The sequence below is a fragment of the Eretmochelys imbricata genome, chromosome 3 (genome assembly GCF_965152235.1).
Source record: "Eretmochelys imbricata isolate rEreImb1 chromosome 3, rEreImb1.hap1, whole genome shotgun sequence".
In the NCBI taxonomy this organism is placed as follows: domain Eukaryota; kingdom Metazoa; phylum Chordata; order Testudines; family Cheloniidae; genus Eretmochelys; species Eretmochelys imbricata.
This window is the reverse complement of record NC_135574.1, coordinates 147,585,478-147,603,928: the sequence shown is the minus strand read 5'-3', so window position 1 is coordinate 147,603,928 and position 18,451 is coordinate 147,585,478. Positions and strand designations below refer to the sequence as shown.

General features: G+C 45.8%; 1 protein-coding gene across 2 annotated transcripts in view; it reads right to left on the bottom strand.

Moving 5' to 3' along the window:
* Nucleotides 1–16,713, bottom strand: part of TJAP1 (tight junction associated protein 1) — a 60,059-nt gene extending 43,346 nt beyond the window's left edge. For both annotated transcript variants that reach the window (XM_077813561.1, XM_077813563.1), the window contains exons 1-2: nt 16,537–16,713; nt 15,255–15,343 (exon numbers count right to left, since the gene is read on the bottom strand). The gene's annotated coding sequence lies outside the window, so the exon portion shown is untranslated. The remainder of the gene's footprint in view (nt 1–15,254; nt 15,344–16,536) is intronic.
* Nucleotides 16,714–18,451: the final 1,738 nt, after the last annotated feature.

Genomic DNA, 18,451 nt, shown 5'->3' with positions numbered 1-18,451 from the left:
TTTGAAGTTTTTTGTTTTAAGATAGCGACCTTCATGTCTGTAATTGCGTGACAAGAGAGATTGAAGTGTTCTCCGACTGGTTTATGAATGTTATAATTCTTGACATCTGATTTGTGTTCATTTACTCTTTTACGTAGAGACTGTCCAGTCTGACCAATGTACATGGCAGAGGGGCATTGCTGGCACATGATGGCATATATCACATTGGTGGATGTGCAGGTGAACGAGCCTCTGATAGTGTGGCTGATGTTATTAGGCCCTGTGATGGTGTCCCCTGAATAGATATGTGGGCACAGTTGGCAACGGGCTTTGTTGCAAGGATAGGTTCCTGGGTTAGTGGTTCTGTTGTGTGGTATGTAGTTGTTGGTGAGTATTTGCTTCAGGTTGGGGGGCTGTCTGTAGGCAAGGACTGGCCTGTCTCCCAAGATTTGTGAGAATGTTGGGTCATCCTTCAGGATAGGTTGTAGATCCTTAATAACGCGTTGGAGGAGTTTTAGTTGGGGGCTGAAGGTGACGGCTAGTGGCGTTCTGTTATTTTCTTTGTTAGGCCTGTCCTGTAGGTGGTGACTTCTGGGAACTCTTCTGGCTCTATCAACCTGTTTCTTCACTTCCGCAGGTGGGTATTGTAGTTGTAAGAATGCTTGATAGAGATCTTGTAGGTGTTTGTCTCTGTCTGAGGGGTTGCAGCAAATGCGGTTGTATCGCAGAGCTTGGCTGTAGACGATGGATCGTGTGGTGTGGTCAGGGTGAAAGCTGGAGGCATGTAGGTAGGAATAGCGGTCAGTAGGTTTCCGGTATAGGGTGGTGTTTATGTGACCATTGTTTATTAGCACTGTAGTGTCCAGGAAGTGGATCTCTTGTGTGGACTGGACCAGGCTGAGGTTGATGGTGGGATGGAAATTGTTGAAATCATGGTGGAATTCCTCAAGGGCTTCTTTTCCATGGGTCCAGATGAAGAAGATGTCATCAATGTAGCACAAGTAGAGTAGGGGCGTTAGGGGACGAGAGCTGAGGAAGCGTTGTTCTAAATCAGCCATAAAAATGTTGGCATACTGTGGGGCCATGCGGGTACCCATAGCAGTGCCGCTGATCTGAAGGTATACATTGTCCCCAAATGTAAAATAGTTATGGGTAAGGACAAAGTCACAAAGTTCAGCAACCAGGTTAGCCGTGACATTATCGGGGATAGTGTTCTTGATGGCTTGTAGTCCATCTTTGCGTGGAATGTTGGTGTAGAGGGCTTCTACATCCACACAAAAACTTGGATTTGTGCTGGAAATGGCCCACCTTGATTATCATACACATTGTAAACAGAGTGATCACTTTAGATAAGTTATTACCAGCAGGAGAGTGGGGTGGGAGGAGGTATTGTTTCATGGTCTCTGTGTATATAATGTCTTCTTCAGTTTCCACAGTATGCATCCGATGAAGTGAGCTGTAGCTCACGAAAGCTTATACTCTGGTTACAGTGTGTATGGTAACACCCATTGTTTCATGTTCTCTATGTATATAAATCTCCCCACTGTATTTTCCACAGTATGCAGCCGATGAAGTGAGCTGTAGCTCACGAAAGCTTATCCTCAAATAAATGTTAGTCTCTAAGGTGCCACAAGTACTCCTTTTCTTTTTTCAGGAATAGGTGGTGTCTCTGCAGCTTCCCCTCTCCCTCCCACAACCCACACATATACTTTGTATGTTTAACACTGTCTCCTGGTACAACCCTCATCCTGCCACTGGTGGGCGGGTAAGGGGGGGAAAGGGGCCCTTTATAATTGTAGTGTTGTAATCTGCCAGCCCGGCCAGGCGGCCTGTTCCCGCCTGCACTGTATTAAATACCTTATAACTGATTACACCCCCATGGGGCATGATTAGCAGTCTCCAGAGAACAAAGTCTACTTTCAGAAGAATAAGAACAGACACGTACTGCTAACTTACTACACAGCTGGGCAGGGGAGCAAACAGTGTGAGCTTAATTTCACTGAAGTGAGCTGTAGCTCACGAAAGCTTATGCTCAAATAAATTAGTTAGTCTCTAAGGTGCCACAAGTACTCCTTTTCTTTTTGCAAATACAGACTAACACAGCTGTTACTCTGGAGCCACTGATTCCTCTATTACTCCTCTCCCTCCCTCCACTCCCCCCCTCAGAGAGGTACAGACGCTAGCCAGTGTGAGGTTTCCGCCACTGGCTTAGTCTCTTCAGAGTTATACTGGAAGATTCAGGAGATACAGTCTCACACAAGCAACCTGCTGCCTGTGGAACAGAGTCCTAACTCTAGGGACTTATAGCCTCAAGGCAAGTTTTTTTGGGTTATCATACACACTGTAAGGAGAGTGATCACTTTAGATAAGCTATTACCAACAGGAGAGTGGGTTTGTTTGGGGGGAGTGTTGGGGGGTGGGGGAGGGAGAGAAAACCTGGATTTGTGCTGAAAATGGCCCACCTTGATTATCATACACATTGTAAGGAGAGTGATCACTTTACATAAGCTATTACCAGCAGGAGAGTGGGGTGGGGGGAGAGAAAACCTTTTGTAGTGATAAACACCCATTTTTTCATGATTTGTGTGTATAAAAACAAACATCTTCTGTATTTTCCACAGTATGCATCCAATGAAGTGAGCTGTAGCTCACAAAAGCTTATGCTCAAATAAATTGGTTAGTCGCTAAGGTGCCACAAGTACTCCTTTTCTTTTTAAAGTTAAACTTGTAACTCCAGTCTGGGTGACAGAGAAGGTAAATCCTTTGCACTGATTTCCAGGGTGGGGGAGGGGTCCATTCCACCAACAGCAGCAGCAGAACCAAGAGAGCTAGAAATATGATCGTACAACCACACCCCTCTCTAGCCACGTTATGTACCTGGGGGGTTCTGTATAAAGAAGAGTAAAGAATCTGATTTAGTCCGTTGGCTTAACAGCCATCCAGACCTAGACTTTAAGATTCTGTGGCTTAGGGCCACTCTCCCACAGAGATGGATTTTAGGGATCCCGAAAGATGGTAACACCCACCTACCTCTTATATAGCACTTTTCATCTATAGAGCTAAAAGCACTTTACAAAAGGAGATCAGTATCACTACCCTCATTTTTACAGATGGGGAAACTAAGGTGCAAGAAGGCAAAATGACTTGTCCAAGGTCAGCCAGCAGGTCAGTGGCAGAGCCAGGAACAGAGCCCAGGTGACCTGAGTCCCAGTCCAGTTCTCTATCCACTAGACCACACTGTTTCCCCTGTTCTTGGGTGGCCATAACATAAACAGCCCCCAATATATTTGACACTAATTGACCTCAGTCTCGGGATGCCAAGGGTCAGGTTGACACTGGAGACTGAATACCTTCACCTAAAAAAAGGTAGTGAAATGTAGGGGAACCTTCAGTACTCTGGCAAGGACATGAAGAGCCATGCCCCCCTGCATCCCCAAAACCAGTGTATCAGTGCAAACCTAGGTAAGCAAAGATAGTGTAAAGCTGTTCAGCCCTTTTTCTAGACCCCAATGCATCTAGGTGTTGCAGTACCTCACACTGCTCATCTGCAGGCCGTAAGCATGGCCAGGTCAGTTAGGAAATGTCAATAAATGACAGCTGAGTTTAAAAAAAACTAATTGAGGGGAAAACATTCCTACTCAAGAGAGAGGCATCTGTACAGTGGCTCAGTGAAACAGACTGAGAGGCTGTCTGTAAAGCGATGGAATTAGAAAAACTATTTGCTTACTAGCTTCCAGAACCCATCTGTCTTGCCCTTGTCCATGACCCTGGCTTTGCCTGACGTGTGCAATGACACAGAGTGGTGTAGTCTGGAGGCACTGGTACATGGCTGTTATGTTTGAAGGATGCAAGGACCTTGCTGAAAAACATTCCACACGGATTCTCAAGCCAAACAACCTACAGAAGGATTTGCTCATGGAGACACTAATCCAGCTACAACTAACATTCTAATATCTGTGACATGTGCAGAGTATGTCTGAACATAATGGCTGGTCTCATTTAGACTGTAAAGTCTGAGTATTCTGTGTATTATGGTAACACCTAGAGACACCAATTAACACCACAGCTTCGTTGTGCTAGATGCTGTACCATTAGCGTGGAAACACATTCAGTGTTATGAAACATCTCACTTTTAGGGACTGAAGGGGGAATTCACCATAAATAGTCCTTCTCCCACATGCTAGTCACTAGAAACATACTTAGGTGATTCACTACCACTCTTTCAATACCCAAGACAGAAGGAAAGAAATAGACCCCAATTCTATTTAGGTTCTTATGGTATATCTATCACTGAGGCATCTTTAGCATTACAGTAGAACCCTTTCTAAAACCTGCAAGGTAGTTGTAAAGCCCTGGGTGGCATCATACAACGTCCAGTTCTGCTGACATTCAGCAATCCCAGAGAAACTGTACCACAGCCAGGCTGCAAAAATAAGCCCCTGAGAGTAGCCTTTATATTCTCTCAGCTCCTCTGTGGCAGGAACGACTGATCCACATTCTGCCTAATAACACAATTGATTGCCTACATTTAGCAGCTAATCTCCCCACTATGCAGGGCAGCCATCAATCAGGTATTTCACCTTAGCTGGTGAGTAGCAAGCACATAGCTACCCTGACAGCCTGAAACACCACCACTTCCCTTTCCCTGCCCTTCTGCCTATCCTGAGCCAACAGCAGGGTGGATTGATTTAAATCACCAAGTGGAAAGGCTTGTATTAAATCTATTTTAAACCAACTTTTCCATTTGTACCTCAGTTATTTTCTAAAGAAAGGTGCATTCTCATTGACATAACCATTAAAACACTCTGATGAAGTGAGCTGTAGCTCACGAAAGCTCATGCTCAAATAAATTGGTTAGTCTCTAAGGTGCCACAAGAACTCCTTTTCTTTTTGCGAATACAGACTAACACGGCTGTTACTCTGAAACCTGTCATTAAAACACACTGATTTACAACTAAATAGAGCCTTCACACAAGATCTGTGTGTACATCTTTTTGCTATCTTGGAGGGTACACTATAACTATATACATATATTGAAGCAATTATATAGCTTCATGTTTTCAGGTTCTTATTAATTGTACATTTTTAGTATAATAGAAAATGGCGAATATGTTGCTTATTTATTTACCAGATAATTAACTTTTAGCTCATAACTAGAAATTAATTAATTACACAAAACAGCATATAAAATTTATTTTTATTAAAAACGAAACAGCCTTAAAGTTTTGGATACATAAACTTCCAATCAAAACATGATTCACATTTACAATTAAATGATTTATTAAACAGAAATATTAATTGTAGTAACTGAATTAAACTAATTATTTCAGGTCAGCCTTTGGAAAACTTTCAAATATGCCTAAGTGAATGTGGCTGGAGCTTATTTTTCTAAGTCTCTTGAAAATGAGAGTCTCCTAAGTTATTTAGATTGTCTTTCAACTTTTAAAACTAGTAGATCTCATCTCCTTTCTATTCATAGACTGGAAGAGAAAGACAAGTTTTCCTGCTTTTTCAACTCCCAGTTGATTTCTCAACTTTGAATGAACTAGTGGAAGTGAAAAAAATATTCTTTCTGGGCCTGCAGAAAAGGCTACTGCTGTCAATAGCTGATTTAGCACTTCAACAAACTCTGGTTGGTTGGTTCCAGATGCTTAGCTAGTGACTTCCATCAGTTCTGTGGTATTACTTTCTTTAAATCGAAAACTGAGCCAGTCAAAGCGAAGGTAGGGAGCAGCTGTAAAAATAGGAATATACATAGGCACCAACTCTGTGGGTGCTCTTGGACTGGAGCACCACCAGCAGCCCCCTCCCCCCCACCCCATCAGCTCCCCCCAGCATTTGCCACCAGCCAGCAGACCCCGCTAATCAGTACCTCCCCCTCCTTCCCAGCATGCAGGAGGCTTTGGGAGAGAGGGGGAGGAGCGAGGGCACAGCGCATTGGGGAACAGGGCGGAACGGGGCAGGAGGGGGTGCAGTGGGGGTGGGGCCTGTGGCAGAGCCAGGGGTCGAGCACCCCCTGGCACATTAGAAAGTCAGCGCCTATGAGAGTATAAGACCACCCATCTAGGCTCAGTGGATGATCCTGATGAGATATAGGATGGTGTCTCCTGAAGTCAGGGGTCAGGTTCCAAAGGCTGCGATGACTTTGCTAGTCTCTTGCATCCAGTAGCACAACTCCTGGGACCCACACAGGATCAAGTTCTTAATATAGTACATGACCTATTGTGCCATATTTATAAAGCTTAACCTCAAAAGTTACTTTTCCCCCAATTGTTTCTTTATATAGAAAAAACAGCTTTTAACTCAAAGATTTTGATAGAGGGTCATAGTTTTTTTTATTTAAATATTTTAAGAGATTAGAAGTAGTTTAGGCCTTAAAATATTTTGTATTAAATTCAGATTTCATTTTAAACAGGTTTATCTTTGTTTAATTATTTAAATAATAATAAAATGAAAAAAATCTGATTTAAATAAAACATCTGATTTGATTTTTTTAAAATGCTGATTTTTATCCACCCTGGCTAACAGGTTTCCGATTGAAGAGAAGCACTCCTGCACTCCACTCTCTCCACTACCAGCATTCACCACCAGGGCAGCAGACCCTAATTTAGCCCAGCATGAGCCCTCTGCAAACTGCTAATCCCTGTGCCCAGCTGTTTCTCAAATGCACTGGCATGAGCAAACCATAAACGATTTATGGCGCGTGGCAGGAAGATTCCTGGCTCCCTGCATGGGCGGGGTTTTGGTAGAAGATCATGCTTGGGCTAATGTTTATATTGCAAGTTGTCAGTCTAGCAATAAATCATCTTCTGTACTATATGGTAATAGAGCTCTCCCCACCCAGCTGGCATCCTGACTACACTGAATCCAATTAGAGCCACTTCAGACACACCTGGGAGGCTTTTTTTTTTTTTTTTTAGAACAGAAGCACTAACAAGTCAGGGGAAAATTGATACATTTACAAACATAATCTATAAGAATTCTCTAGTCCTGCAGGCTGGGTTTACTTTCAGGAATCAACCCTGCCTGGTGCAAACAACTTCCTCAAATTACATTCCCAACCTGCTGCAAGTACATACATAAACACCTAGTACATACATAAACATCTTCTGCTACTACAGTGCTTTACTAATAACGAAGAGTTACGGCCAAGGAGATCCTTCCAAGCAAAGCTAATTTTCAGGAACTTGCATAGCTGAACAGAGGACCCCTGGAAAGCTGAGTTATGAATATGGGGGCATAAAATATGTTTTTCATATATTAGTCACGCAGACACTTCCTGCTTAGAAAGCTCAAACAGTTTAAAGGGACACTGCCAATTTGAAAAAAAAAAAAATCACATTTCTCTAATACTGTTGCTCAAAACAGCACCGATTAAAAATATTTTAAAAAAATAGGACAATGAGATTTAAAACCACAAACCAGCAGGGAGAATCTGGGGCAGCTGAAGCAGCTGCAACTACTTTTAGCCCGTTTCATATCAACAGATTTCAAGTTGACAGCATCCCTTTCATTTTTTAAAGCTTCCCACTTGGCAGGGACACAGTCCTTACTAAGGAACAGCAAGAGTGTTTCAAATATTCCTGTTTTAGGAGTATTTGAAAATTATACTGAGCATGTGCAGCAACACATGCTCAAGCTGCAGATATGACCAGGAACCATGGAGCCCCTACCAAGAGCTGCACATGCTAAAACAATAAAAAAAATTGTTGTCATAACTACTGGCCTAGTGTAGGGGGGAGAGGGGGGAGCAAGAGACATGATATATCTTGCTTTTAGTAAGATTTTTGACACAGTCCCAACATGGCATTCTCATAAGCAAACTACAAAAATGTGGTCTAGATGAAATTACTACAAAGTGAGTGCTTGACCCCCATACTCACAGTAATTATCAAAGATTCACTAGCAAACTGGGGGGGAATGCGTCACCTGGGGTCCTGCGGGATTTGTCCTGGATCTGGTACTATTCAATATTTTCATTAATGACTTGGATAATGCAATATAAAATATGCTTAAAAAAATCTGCAGATGACACCAAGCTAAGAGGGCTGCAAACTCTTGGGAAGACAGGATTAGACTTCAAATGACCTTGACAAATTGGAGAATTGGTCTGAAATCAACAAGCTGAAATTCAATAAAGGTAAGTGAAAAGAACTATACTTAGGAAGGAAAAAATCAAATGCACAAATACTAAATTGGGAATAACTGGCTAGGCAGTAGTACTGCCGAGTTATACTGGATCACAAATTAAATATGAGCCAGCAATGTGATGCAGTTGCGAAAAAGGCTAATATTCTAGAGGATGTATAGGACTGGTGCATAAAAGATAATAGGAGTGATGTATATAAGACATGAGAGGTAACTGTCCAACTCTGCTTGGCACTAGTGTCAACTGGAATACTGTCCCGTTCTGGGCATCTCACTTTAAGAAGATGTGGACAAATTGGAGAGAGTCCAGAGGAGAGCTATAGAAACAAGAAAAGGTTTAGAAAGCTTGACCTATGAGGAAAGATTAACAAAACCGGGCATGTTTAGTCTTCAGAAAAGGGGCGGGGGGGGGGGGGAGGGAAGAGGAGAGGCAGGGGGGAGACTTGAGAGTAGTCTTCAAATATGTTAAGGGCTGTTATAAAGAGGACAGTGATCAATTGTTCTTCGTGCCCACTGAAGGTAGGACAAGTAGTAATGGGCTTACTCTGAAACAAGGGAGTTTTGGGTTAGAAATTAGGAAATACATTCAAACTATACAGATAGATAAGCACTGGAATTAGGCTTCCAAGGGAAGTTGTAGAATTCCTATCATAGTCTAACCTGTTCTTAAAAGCCTCCATACACCTGTCAGGGATGGTCTAAGTATACTTTGACCTGCCTCAGCGCAGGGCGTTGGACTTGATGACCTCTCGAGGTCCTTTCCAACCCTACACTTCTATGATTCTAGTCTAATTAACTTGGAAAACATTTGATCTTCACTAGAAACAAATGCCACAGAGTCAAGTTTGCCTAAGGTTTTATACAAGTCCAGGTACAATGCCCCAACAGACATAAGCAATTCCCCTTCTCTTCTTTTGACTTTAAAGAAAAGTCAGTAAGTTACATTAATGCCACATAAAGGCTGAGATTTTACATGTACAACAGTTGGAAATTTCACAGTTGTGGTTTCTGCAGCACTGTCAGTCAACCTCATTTCATAGATAAATTATAACAAGACAGAACCTGGCCCAAGACACTGTTCCTATGCAAACCACAGCTCTAACTGTAAGCAGAGTTAAACACTGGAATGCTGACCCTTGGGCATTTGAAATTGTTATATCAATGCATAGCACTCAGCTGCCTCCTCCATCAGCACAAACCAAGTTCCATACTGTCAATGAAGTGAAGCAGCCACAGATCAGACCTAGTGCAGGAACCCATGGCAGTCAGTCTGAGCTCTGCAGGAAGTCCTACTATCTGACTCTGCATCATTTCACTTCTCAACATTATTCCCTCACGATCACACAGGCAATTGCTCAGAACTAGCTGGGGAAATCACTAGCTGTTTGTTCACTGAACATGGTTACACACAAATGGCTAAATTCTGCCCTAGGATGCATGCATAGTACCCAGTGAAATCCATGGGAGTTGTGTGCACAGATCTCAGGGCTAGAATCCATCCACAGCTCTGGAAATCCTCCAATTTTTCCATGGCCTTTGTAACAGTTCCTGCCACACTCAGACATACACTGCTACTAAATGCTCTCTTACACACACTTCCCCACCACAGCCACTTACCAGGACCTCTTGCCTTATCTGATAGCCCATCTCTCCTGCCCGATTCAGTCAGCAAGACCACATGAACAAGCAGCACACAACCACCTCTAGGTCCTCGGCACAGATGGAGGTAGATAATGGGACAACAGAAATGCCTTGCAGAACAAGAAGGCTTTAGCTGGCATAAAAGCATACCAGATTTCACTAGAATGTCCTTAGAAGAATTCCATCCCCCAGCCAGCAAGGCTTCCAGCACCTCTCAGACTAAAGTCCACTGTTAGCTTACAACGTGGAGGGGCCAAACTCCACACATTCCTTTTCCTTCTAGCAGCAGCTGAAAGAAGCATAGAGTGATGATGTCCCCTAATCACCAAGAATAAGGAGGCCATACCCACAGGTCTAGGGAGGACCCATTCATGGATAAGAGAAAGTTAGCTGCTAGAGGCTGCACTAAATCCCCAAGATTCCCCCCCAAGACCTTCTAAAACCCTCAAATGTTAGGACCAAAAAGAGTGATCTTTAAGGGTCATGATCATAAAGAGGAAGATTTAACAGGCAATGTGACAGGGCAAAGATGTACTGTACCTCTGAGGAACTGCCAGGCTGGATCAGACACGGGGTCCACTTGATTCAGGATATTGCCTCTGACACTGCCAAGTACTAGATGCTTCAGAAGAAGATGCAAGAAAATCATAGTGGGCAGCTATGGAATACCTTCTTCCTCCTCCTTGTAAACCTCAGCATTTAGTGTTGGTTTATGTGCTGAAGCACAAGAGTAATAATTCCATTTAAAATACATATATTATAACAAAAGTAAATCTCTGGACCTTCTCATTCATTTAAATGTCAGATCTAGTCTGAATCCTGGTAAACTCTTAGCCCTAATGCTATTATGTGGTAGTGAGTTTCACAGATTAACTATGCATTGTGTGAAAGTATTTTTTAAACCAGTATTAAATATGTTGCCTATCAGCTTCATTGAATTTCATTCCATTTAACTGAAAAATACAGTCAGTCACTTTAACTTCTCATATGGAGCCTTCCAGGACTCAACACCTAGCACTGGACAGGGCCAGGAATACAGAGCTGATGCAAGTGATATGAATAAAGCATTCCAAGTAACTCTTCATTCCCACCCTGGCATTATGGGACTCACACCCCCCTGGGCTATGCCTTCATAGCAGTTTGGAAAGCCTTAGCAATCCACTAAGCATAACTTCCAGTAAGACACTCCAGAGTGTATCATGTCATTCCAGACACAAGATAGACTGTGAGCTGCTGCTTCTGGGGCATCCCTGTCTGAGCACATTAGCAATAAGAAAGTACATTGACATGCTGGCAAACAAGAGAATAGTTTCCAAGTCTAAACGTGAGGAAGGGGTAGAAAGGAGAGGAGGAAATTTGAGTCATGTGTAAAGACACAGCCATACAAGAGAGCATGTGAACAGTGGAAACAAATGTACAGATCAGAGACACTAGGGGCTTTCTTAGAATGCCCTCCTTCTTTAAATAGAACAGGGGTGTAACTTAGGCCGTTTTACAGCAATTTCATAACTCCACAGAGCATGCAGGATAGTGGACCACACGAGTTCCTCCTTCATTCTGAGCATCAGGCAAGTCACACCTTAGTTAAATTTATTTATTTGTAGGTATTTCTATGGTGTTCATCTCCGAAGCATCTAAGCACCACACAAGCACTAATGGAGGTGCTCAACCCCCTCAATTCCACCTCACTAGGGAGCAGTATTAACCCTATATGTAGCTGAGAAAAGGAGGCAAAGGGAGGCAGCGTCTTTCACAAGTTCACACGATAAATCTGTGCAGAGCCAAAAACAAAACAGTTCTCCTGTGTCCCAGGCCAGTGCCCTGACCACAAGATCATCCTTCCTCTCAATCCAGTCTATAAAGATACTTCACCTGAGAAAAGTAACATTCCTCCAATGCAGTTACAAATCTGTCTTGGATAAAACAGCAGACTTTATGCAGAGGTACTGGCTCAGGGAAAGAGGACTGATGATTTCACCTTTGTGGCACTGGCCAAGTTGGCAGAAATCTACATTCACAGCTCTTTGTTGGTCCCTGGATGATATCACTTTGGGAGGGGGTTCAGTTCACTCCCATCCTTAGTGAAGAGGTATCCATAACATATTTGGCACTAACTGAAGCCTAGCAAGTAGTCTGAGTAGAGGCCAAGGATCAAAAGCATGACTGTGACAGACTGAACTGTCCTATTCAGGCATCTTAATTTGTATCTGAAGGGCAGAATCCACAAAACCTTCGAGTGTGGAGATGGGGGCTGGGAGTCACTAACATTAACATATCTGCCCCCTCGTGACAATTCCAGCCTCAGTCCTGCCAACAAGAATACAAGATAAGTCCCCCTTCTTGTGGTGGGCATCCTCCCTTTGCTCCACCCCAACTCCATCTAACAACTGACTGTGCCTGCGGGTCTCCTGCATACAGTACGGCAGAAGCAGCAATGGCAGAGGGAACCGGACCCGTATTTGGCAATTCTCATCACACATACTACTGACAGCGCTAGCCCTCTGCTGCTGAGGAAGCAATATGTGGATTGGCTGTGACCCTGCCCTACAGAATTGTCCCATGCAGCAATGTTTGAAGTGTGGAAACAAATGGAGTCCCCACAACAACTTTAAATGCCCTTTCCCTAAAAATGAGTAAGGCATATTATCAGGATGGGAAGCCCACCTGCTGCTACCCAGGCTGCACCTCCTGATACACAATGCCAATCTCCAGGGCTCTCAGGCACCAAGTTTACTTTGAATGGAAGAGTCTTTGGCCGAGCTTGTGAAGGCCTTACTCAACTCAACAACATCTCTGTTTATCTGTAATGCAATAACTTTTGAACTCTGAATCTGATCAACTCCAACATTTCAAGGAATGTTCTAGGTATCAATGGCCAGAACCCTATTGATTCTGGAGAAAATCAGAAAACCGAAGGAGGGAAATGGGGGACACATGAAGCCCCAGCCATCTGACTAGCACAGCCACAGCTTCAAGCACCTCTGCAACTGTGTACAGATCAAACTACTGGTTGATAGCACGCATTAAGACAACAATACCCCTATTTCATATCTGCCTACCCTCCCAACAGAGTTTAACATGTTAACACCCTAAATGACATCTCACAGACAGAAAGAAGAATAATGGTGTGGGGGAAAGGGAAATGGGAGTGCCCACAGCACTCCTCGTTTGGAGAGGAAATTGGGGTCCCTGATATGGGGGAGGGAGAAATGGGGCACACAGAACACAAGGCAGGGAGAGACTGGTGGACCCCAGTATGGGGAGAGGGGAACAGGAACACAGAGCCCCTAGCACAGGGGGCACATGAGAATGGGATGCACATAGAACCACTGGCATGAGGGTATATTGGGAGATGTTGTCACATAACACAGGAGGAGATGGAGGGGAACAAAAAACCCCTGCTGTGGTGGTAAGGAGAAAATGTGGGACACTAACAGGCCAAAGCATGAAGAAGGAGTTAGGGGGCTTTGCAGGGAGTCCCCGAAATAGAGGGGACAGGAAGGCAGACAAAGAGTTGTGGGGGCAAAAGGAGCGATGTAAGAACCCCACAGTGTGTGTAATAATCTCATCTTGCACAAATTATGAAGCATGTGACCTGCTAGTTAGGGCCACTGGGTAAAGCACAATCATGGTTTTAGTCGATTCCATTTATTCTGCCATTACTGAGCTGATTGTCCTTGCTCCACCCTTAAAAGCACCCATAAGGCAAGGAAGGCCAACTGCCACAATCCTATATTACATGCAGCTCCATATACCACACACTCTCCAGAGGATACCCACCACCATGCCGAAGTGTGTTGCATCAGTTACCCACCCTGAATACAAGGGGCAGATCCTTGATGAGAAGCACACCCTTCCCAAACTCCAGGGCCCTTTTATACTCTGTGCCAGCTGCCATTTAGGAAGACAGGAAAAAGATAGGTTTCAGAGTAGCAGCCGTGTTAGTCTGTATTCGCAAAAAGAAAAGGAGCACTAGTGGCAACTTAAGAGACTAACCAATTTATTTGAGCATAAGCTTTCGTGAGCTACAGCTCACTTCATCGGATGCATTCAGTGGAAAATACAATGAGGAGATTTATATACACACAGAACATGAAAAAATGGGTGTTATACATACATACTTCAGGGTTTGAAATCTGCAAAACAAGCAACTAGCAGAGAGCCACAACTACTCAACACAGTATGTAGAAGTCTGCAATGCATCTTTGATACAGAGGCAACAGATTCCAGAAGTAAGATCCCCTCTTGATCACCAAGTGGCTCGGTGATATTAAAGATGAGAGTAGCCACAGGCTGCATTGTGGAACTCTATAGGACACATTTAGCAACCCCAAGTGTGTTCCCTGTATATTATATGAGCCACATGGCTGCCTATAAGGAGAGCTAAAAAGCAGAGAAAGGACTCCTGATGCTGCAGGCTACACCAGTGAGATTAAATGCTGACCGTACACTCTGAATCTGGTACGCACAGAACACCGTTTAAGTACAGGTACCCAATACTTTCTGTACAGATTCAGTGACAGGTAGAAACGGAAAGGAAGTTTACACTGAAAGTGACTCAAGGGGAAAAGGAGTGAGGAAGGGCAGCACAAGTAAAAAAAAACATAAAATGGAACATCCCATCTTGATCTCCACACATTCCTTACCCCACTGCAGACAAGCTCAGACATGCACTTGCCTTGGCATTAGAGCATCTAAAACATAGATGCAAAGGATAATTTACTAGAAGGAATTACCTAGCAGATTAGGGAATTACTAAAATTACCTAATTTGAGACATCACAATTATCACAAGAGGCCATGTCTGCACTATGGGTGCTATGGTAGCACAACTTCAGCTATGCCACTGCAGAGCCGTAGTGTAGAAACTTCCTCCACTGACAGGAGGAGTTTTTCCATCAACCTAGCTGCATCTACACTGGGGGTTTGGGCGGCTCAGCAACAGTGCTCAGGGGTGTGAATTGCTAGGTCAATCCACATTTTAAGATCAGACCAGGGATGAAAGAGATCCTGAGGATTTGTCTGTGCAGCTCCAGCGGGACAGACCTTTTTTTAAATTAGGCTGGGATAGCTCCAGCGCTCCCTGGACCCAGTTCACATTGACTCATTTCAGGAGCTATATCCACAGCTACTTCAGCACTGAAAAAGGGGGCTTTAAAGTGCTCATTTCATGAGGCACAAAGACCACTGGTACTGCCCTGGTTCAAGTTAAGCTATTTTGCCTAGTGGCTAATCTTGAATTCTACCCAGAAACTCCCAATCTCTCTTATTAGCACCCTGCAGTTACCATTTCTCCATCTACCATCTCACCTTGGGCCCGCTTTACATAACATGGACCTAATATGACAAGGAGGATGCCCTAGCATGGAGGACCTACAGATGGACCATTTGCTAGGTATGTGACTCACACATTTGCACTCTGGGATTTCAGGATTGAAAAGCAGAGTGTGATCTGATGTAGCATCACCTCTTTCCTGGCTTCCTTACCTGCTCTCTGCTGTTTGTATCCAAGGGATTCACTTCCTCCTCCTCTGCAGACCCTTTTCATCAGTTCTGTCTCTGGACTGATTCTGATTCTGCAAAATACAGATCTGCAGCTTTGAGAAGCCCTGTCAGGCAAGAAGCAGTCTCATTTTGCGGGGCTGTCTTTTCAGTGGACTCACTCCAGCTGGCCTCTCTCAGACCTGGTCCATTCCCAGCTCAGAGAAACTCACAGCTCACTCACTCACCCTTTTGCCTATTAATGCAATTTCAGTTGGAAATATTTTTTTCCTCTTCCGTTTACAAATCCCGGTGACAGTGCTCAACCTTTCACTTCTTTCCTACTCCGTTGTCTCCCACTCACACTCTAGACCAGATCCAGATGTGGTTCAGTATCATCTGCTCAGCTCTGCTGTTCTCTAAACTTTCCTTTTTCTTGCGATCTGTTCAGATTCACTAACTTTCTTCCAGAAAGTCTCTTGGATGCTGCCTGGTGCCAGGGAGGGTCTCTAGTTGGTAAATGATCCTCTCTCCTCCCCGACCTTCTGCTTTGCCACAGAAACAGTGTTGTTCCCTCTCCCCTACTCTGACTTCTTCAACACAGATAATACAAACTGTCTCAAATTTGCTTCACTTCATTTCCAATTCCAAAGCCCTCTTGTTGTGGCTATCACGGTCTCTCCCCAAAATACACATCGCTCCCCATGTTTCACTCCATAAGGATCTGGTTCCATTCAAACTTAGTTTAGACCTCTCTGGCCCACAAGCAGACCCAGTTCAGTTCTGGGATCAGTCTTCCTCGATTTCCAGACTCAACTGGGTTTAAACTGGCTCATTTCCACTCTCTTCCCCTCCAGGACTCAGTTCCTGACCCATACACCTCTTCTGTCCTCAATTCAGTACTGGCCTGTACTGGCCCCTGCAGCCCAGCGGTGATTGTCTGGCTCTGATAGTTTTCCTCCCTGGGCTCACGTCTCCCAGTTCTGTTCTGACCAGGTTGGGCCCAGCTCCCCCAACACCAATGTGACTTTACATCTAGTTCTGCCCGTTTCCCTCCCCTTTAGCCCGACGGCGAGAAGCTGTGGGCAGAGCCGAACTCCTCCCTTTCTCGCGAGTCCCGGTTCGGATCTGACCCGGATGGGGCGCTCTTGGCGCTGGCGGAGCCCTGACCTGGCCAGGCTGGGCCCTATCCCAGACCGGCTCTGACCCAGCTGGGACCCGGGCGCTCGAAGTCAGGTACGGTGCCGGCCCGGTTGGGCCCCCTTCCCGCCCCGGACTCGGTTCTGACCTGGCTGGGCTCCCTCAACCCCCCGGGTCCCGGACTGGCTCGGAACCAGTCAGGCTCCGCTCCTCCCGGACTCCCGGGGACTTTACAGCCGGTTCTGACCCGGTTCGGTTCTGTCTCGGGCCCGCCCCAAACTTTGCCCCCGCTCGGCCCGGCCCCGCGCGCTCCGCTTAGGCCACCATTTTGCTGCGGGGTTCGCTGGGTAATCCGGCGGAATCCCCACGCAGCGGCGTAGGTGCGTCATCGAGGGGGGAGGGGTCACGCACGGCGGAGGAAGAGAGGCGCGTGGTAGATCACCATGGCAACGGGAAGGGGCAGAGCCTGCGCGCTCCTTGTTGGGCGAGTCCCGAGCTGAGACTCGCGGCGGCGGCGGGGGGTTGTTGTGTAGACGCCCCCTGAAGTGCAGCTCGGCACAGGACTGCGCCGGTGTGGGTAGCGCAGAAGCGTCCGCTGCCCACGGGCTGGTGACACCGGAGTCACCGCGTAACGGGGGGCTGCTGGGGCTGTCCCATGGAGACAAGCCCTGGCCGGGAGCAGCTCACCGAGCTGGGCTGTCCCGCGTTCACAAGCATCTGCCAGGTGTCAGGGACCCGGCCCCGGGGAGGGGAGAGGAGGGGAGAGGAGAGGAGGTGGTCACGGGCGAGGCGATAGCTTTTATTGGGCCAGCTTCTGCGGGTGAGCGAGCTAGGGCCGGCCCACCACGTTTTGGCACCTGAGGCGGGGAGTTCAAATGACGCCCCCCCCAACCCCAGTCTGGCACCTGAGGCGGGCGCCTCAGTTTGCCTCATGGTAAGGCCAGCCCTGGAGAGCCACGCTCTGTAACCCCCTGTTTGTCCTATGACTGCAGGGGGGTTAAGGGGCCGCTCTGCCTTGAATGGTCCCTTACAACATGTGCTAACTACTTAGGCTAAACTATCTCTTCCGCCTTCCAGTTCGCTGTGACGCTGGGAGGCTCCTCTCACTCCCCACCAGAAGCTGGTCTCCTGAAAGGTCTTACCACCTTGTCTCTCTAACATCCTGGGGCTAACACAGCGACAACTACACAGCATCCGGGACACTGGGGCGCGGCCAGGCTGCTCCACCTCCTCTAATTGGCTTCCCCACCCTGGATGAGGGGCAGTTCAGAGCACGTGTTTGCTCAGAGTCCCTCCCCAGACTTCCACCCCCCACCTCCACCGCCCTGTGACTACCTTAACCCTGCCCTGGAGGCCCTGCTTCCTCGTGGGGGAGGGGAATTCAGCGTCACTAAAACAACCTGAAGGAGGCGGTTCCTTTCTGCTTTGGCCCCTTGGCCTTTTCCCATCTCAGAGATGGGGCTCACATTAGGGATGCTGCGAGGGTCCATAAATCAATTGAATGGGAGGCCATGACACAGAGATATGATTCTGCTACAGTAGGGTTGTAGTCCTGGATGGTATCACAAGCAGAATCTAAGGCACTGAAGCTATGACTCGCATGTACATGCAGGTTTCAGAGTAACAGCCGTGTTAGTCTGTATTCGCAAAAAGATGAAGTGAGCTGTAGCTCACGAAAGCTTATGCTCAAATAAATTGGTTAGTCTCTAAGGTGCTACAAGTTCTCCTTTTCTTTCTATGTACATGCAGGAGTCTTTTCCTTGCTGAATGCAGGGCACTCTGGCCTGCATCGCAAGAACAAGAAGCAATTCTGCCTCAGATATTTCCCAACGGTGTCGCTTTAGCAGATGCCTGGGCCGAGAGCATCTTACCCTTGTTATGTTTCAGAGTAACAGCCGTGTTAGTCTGTATTCGCAAAAAGAAAAGGAGTACTTGTGGCACCTTAGAGACTAACCAATTTATTTGAGCATGAGCTTTCGTGAGCTACAGCTCACTTCATCCACTAACCAATTTATTTGAGCATGAGCTTTCGTGAGCTGTAGCTCACGAAAGCTCATGCTCAA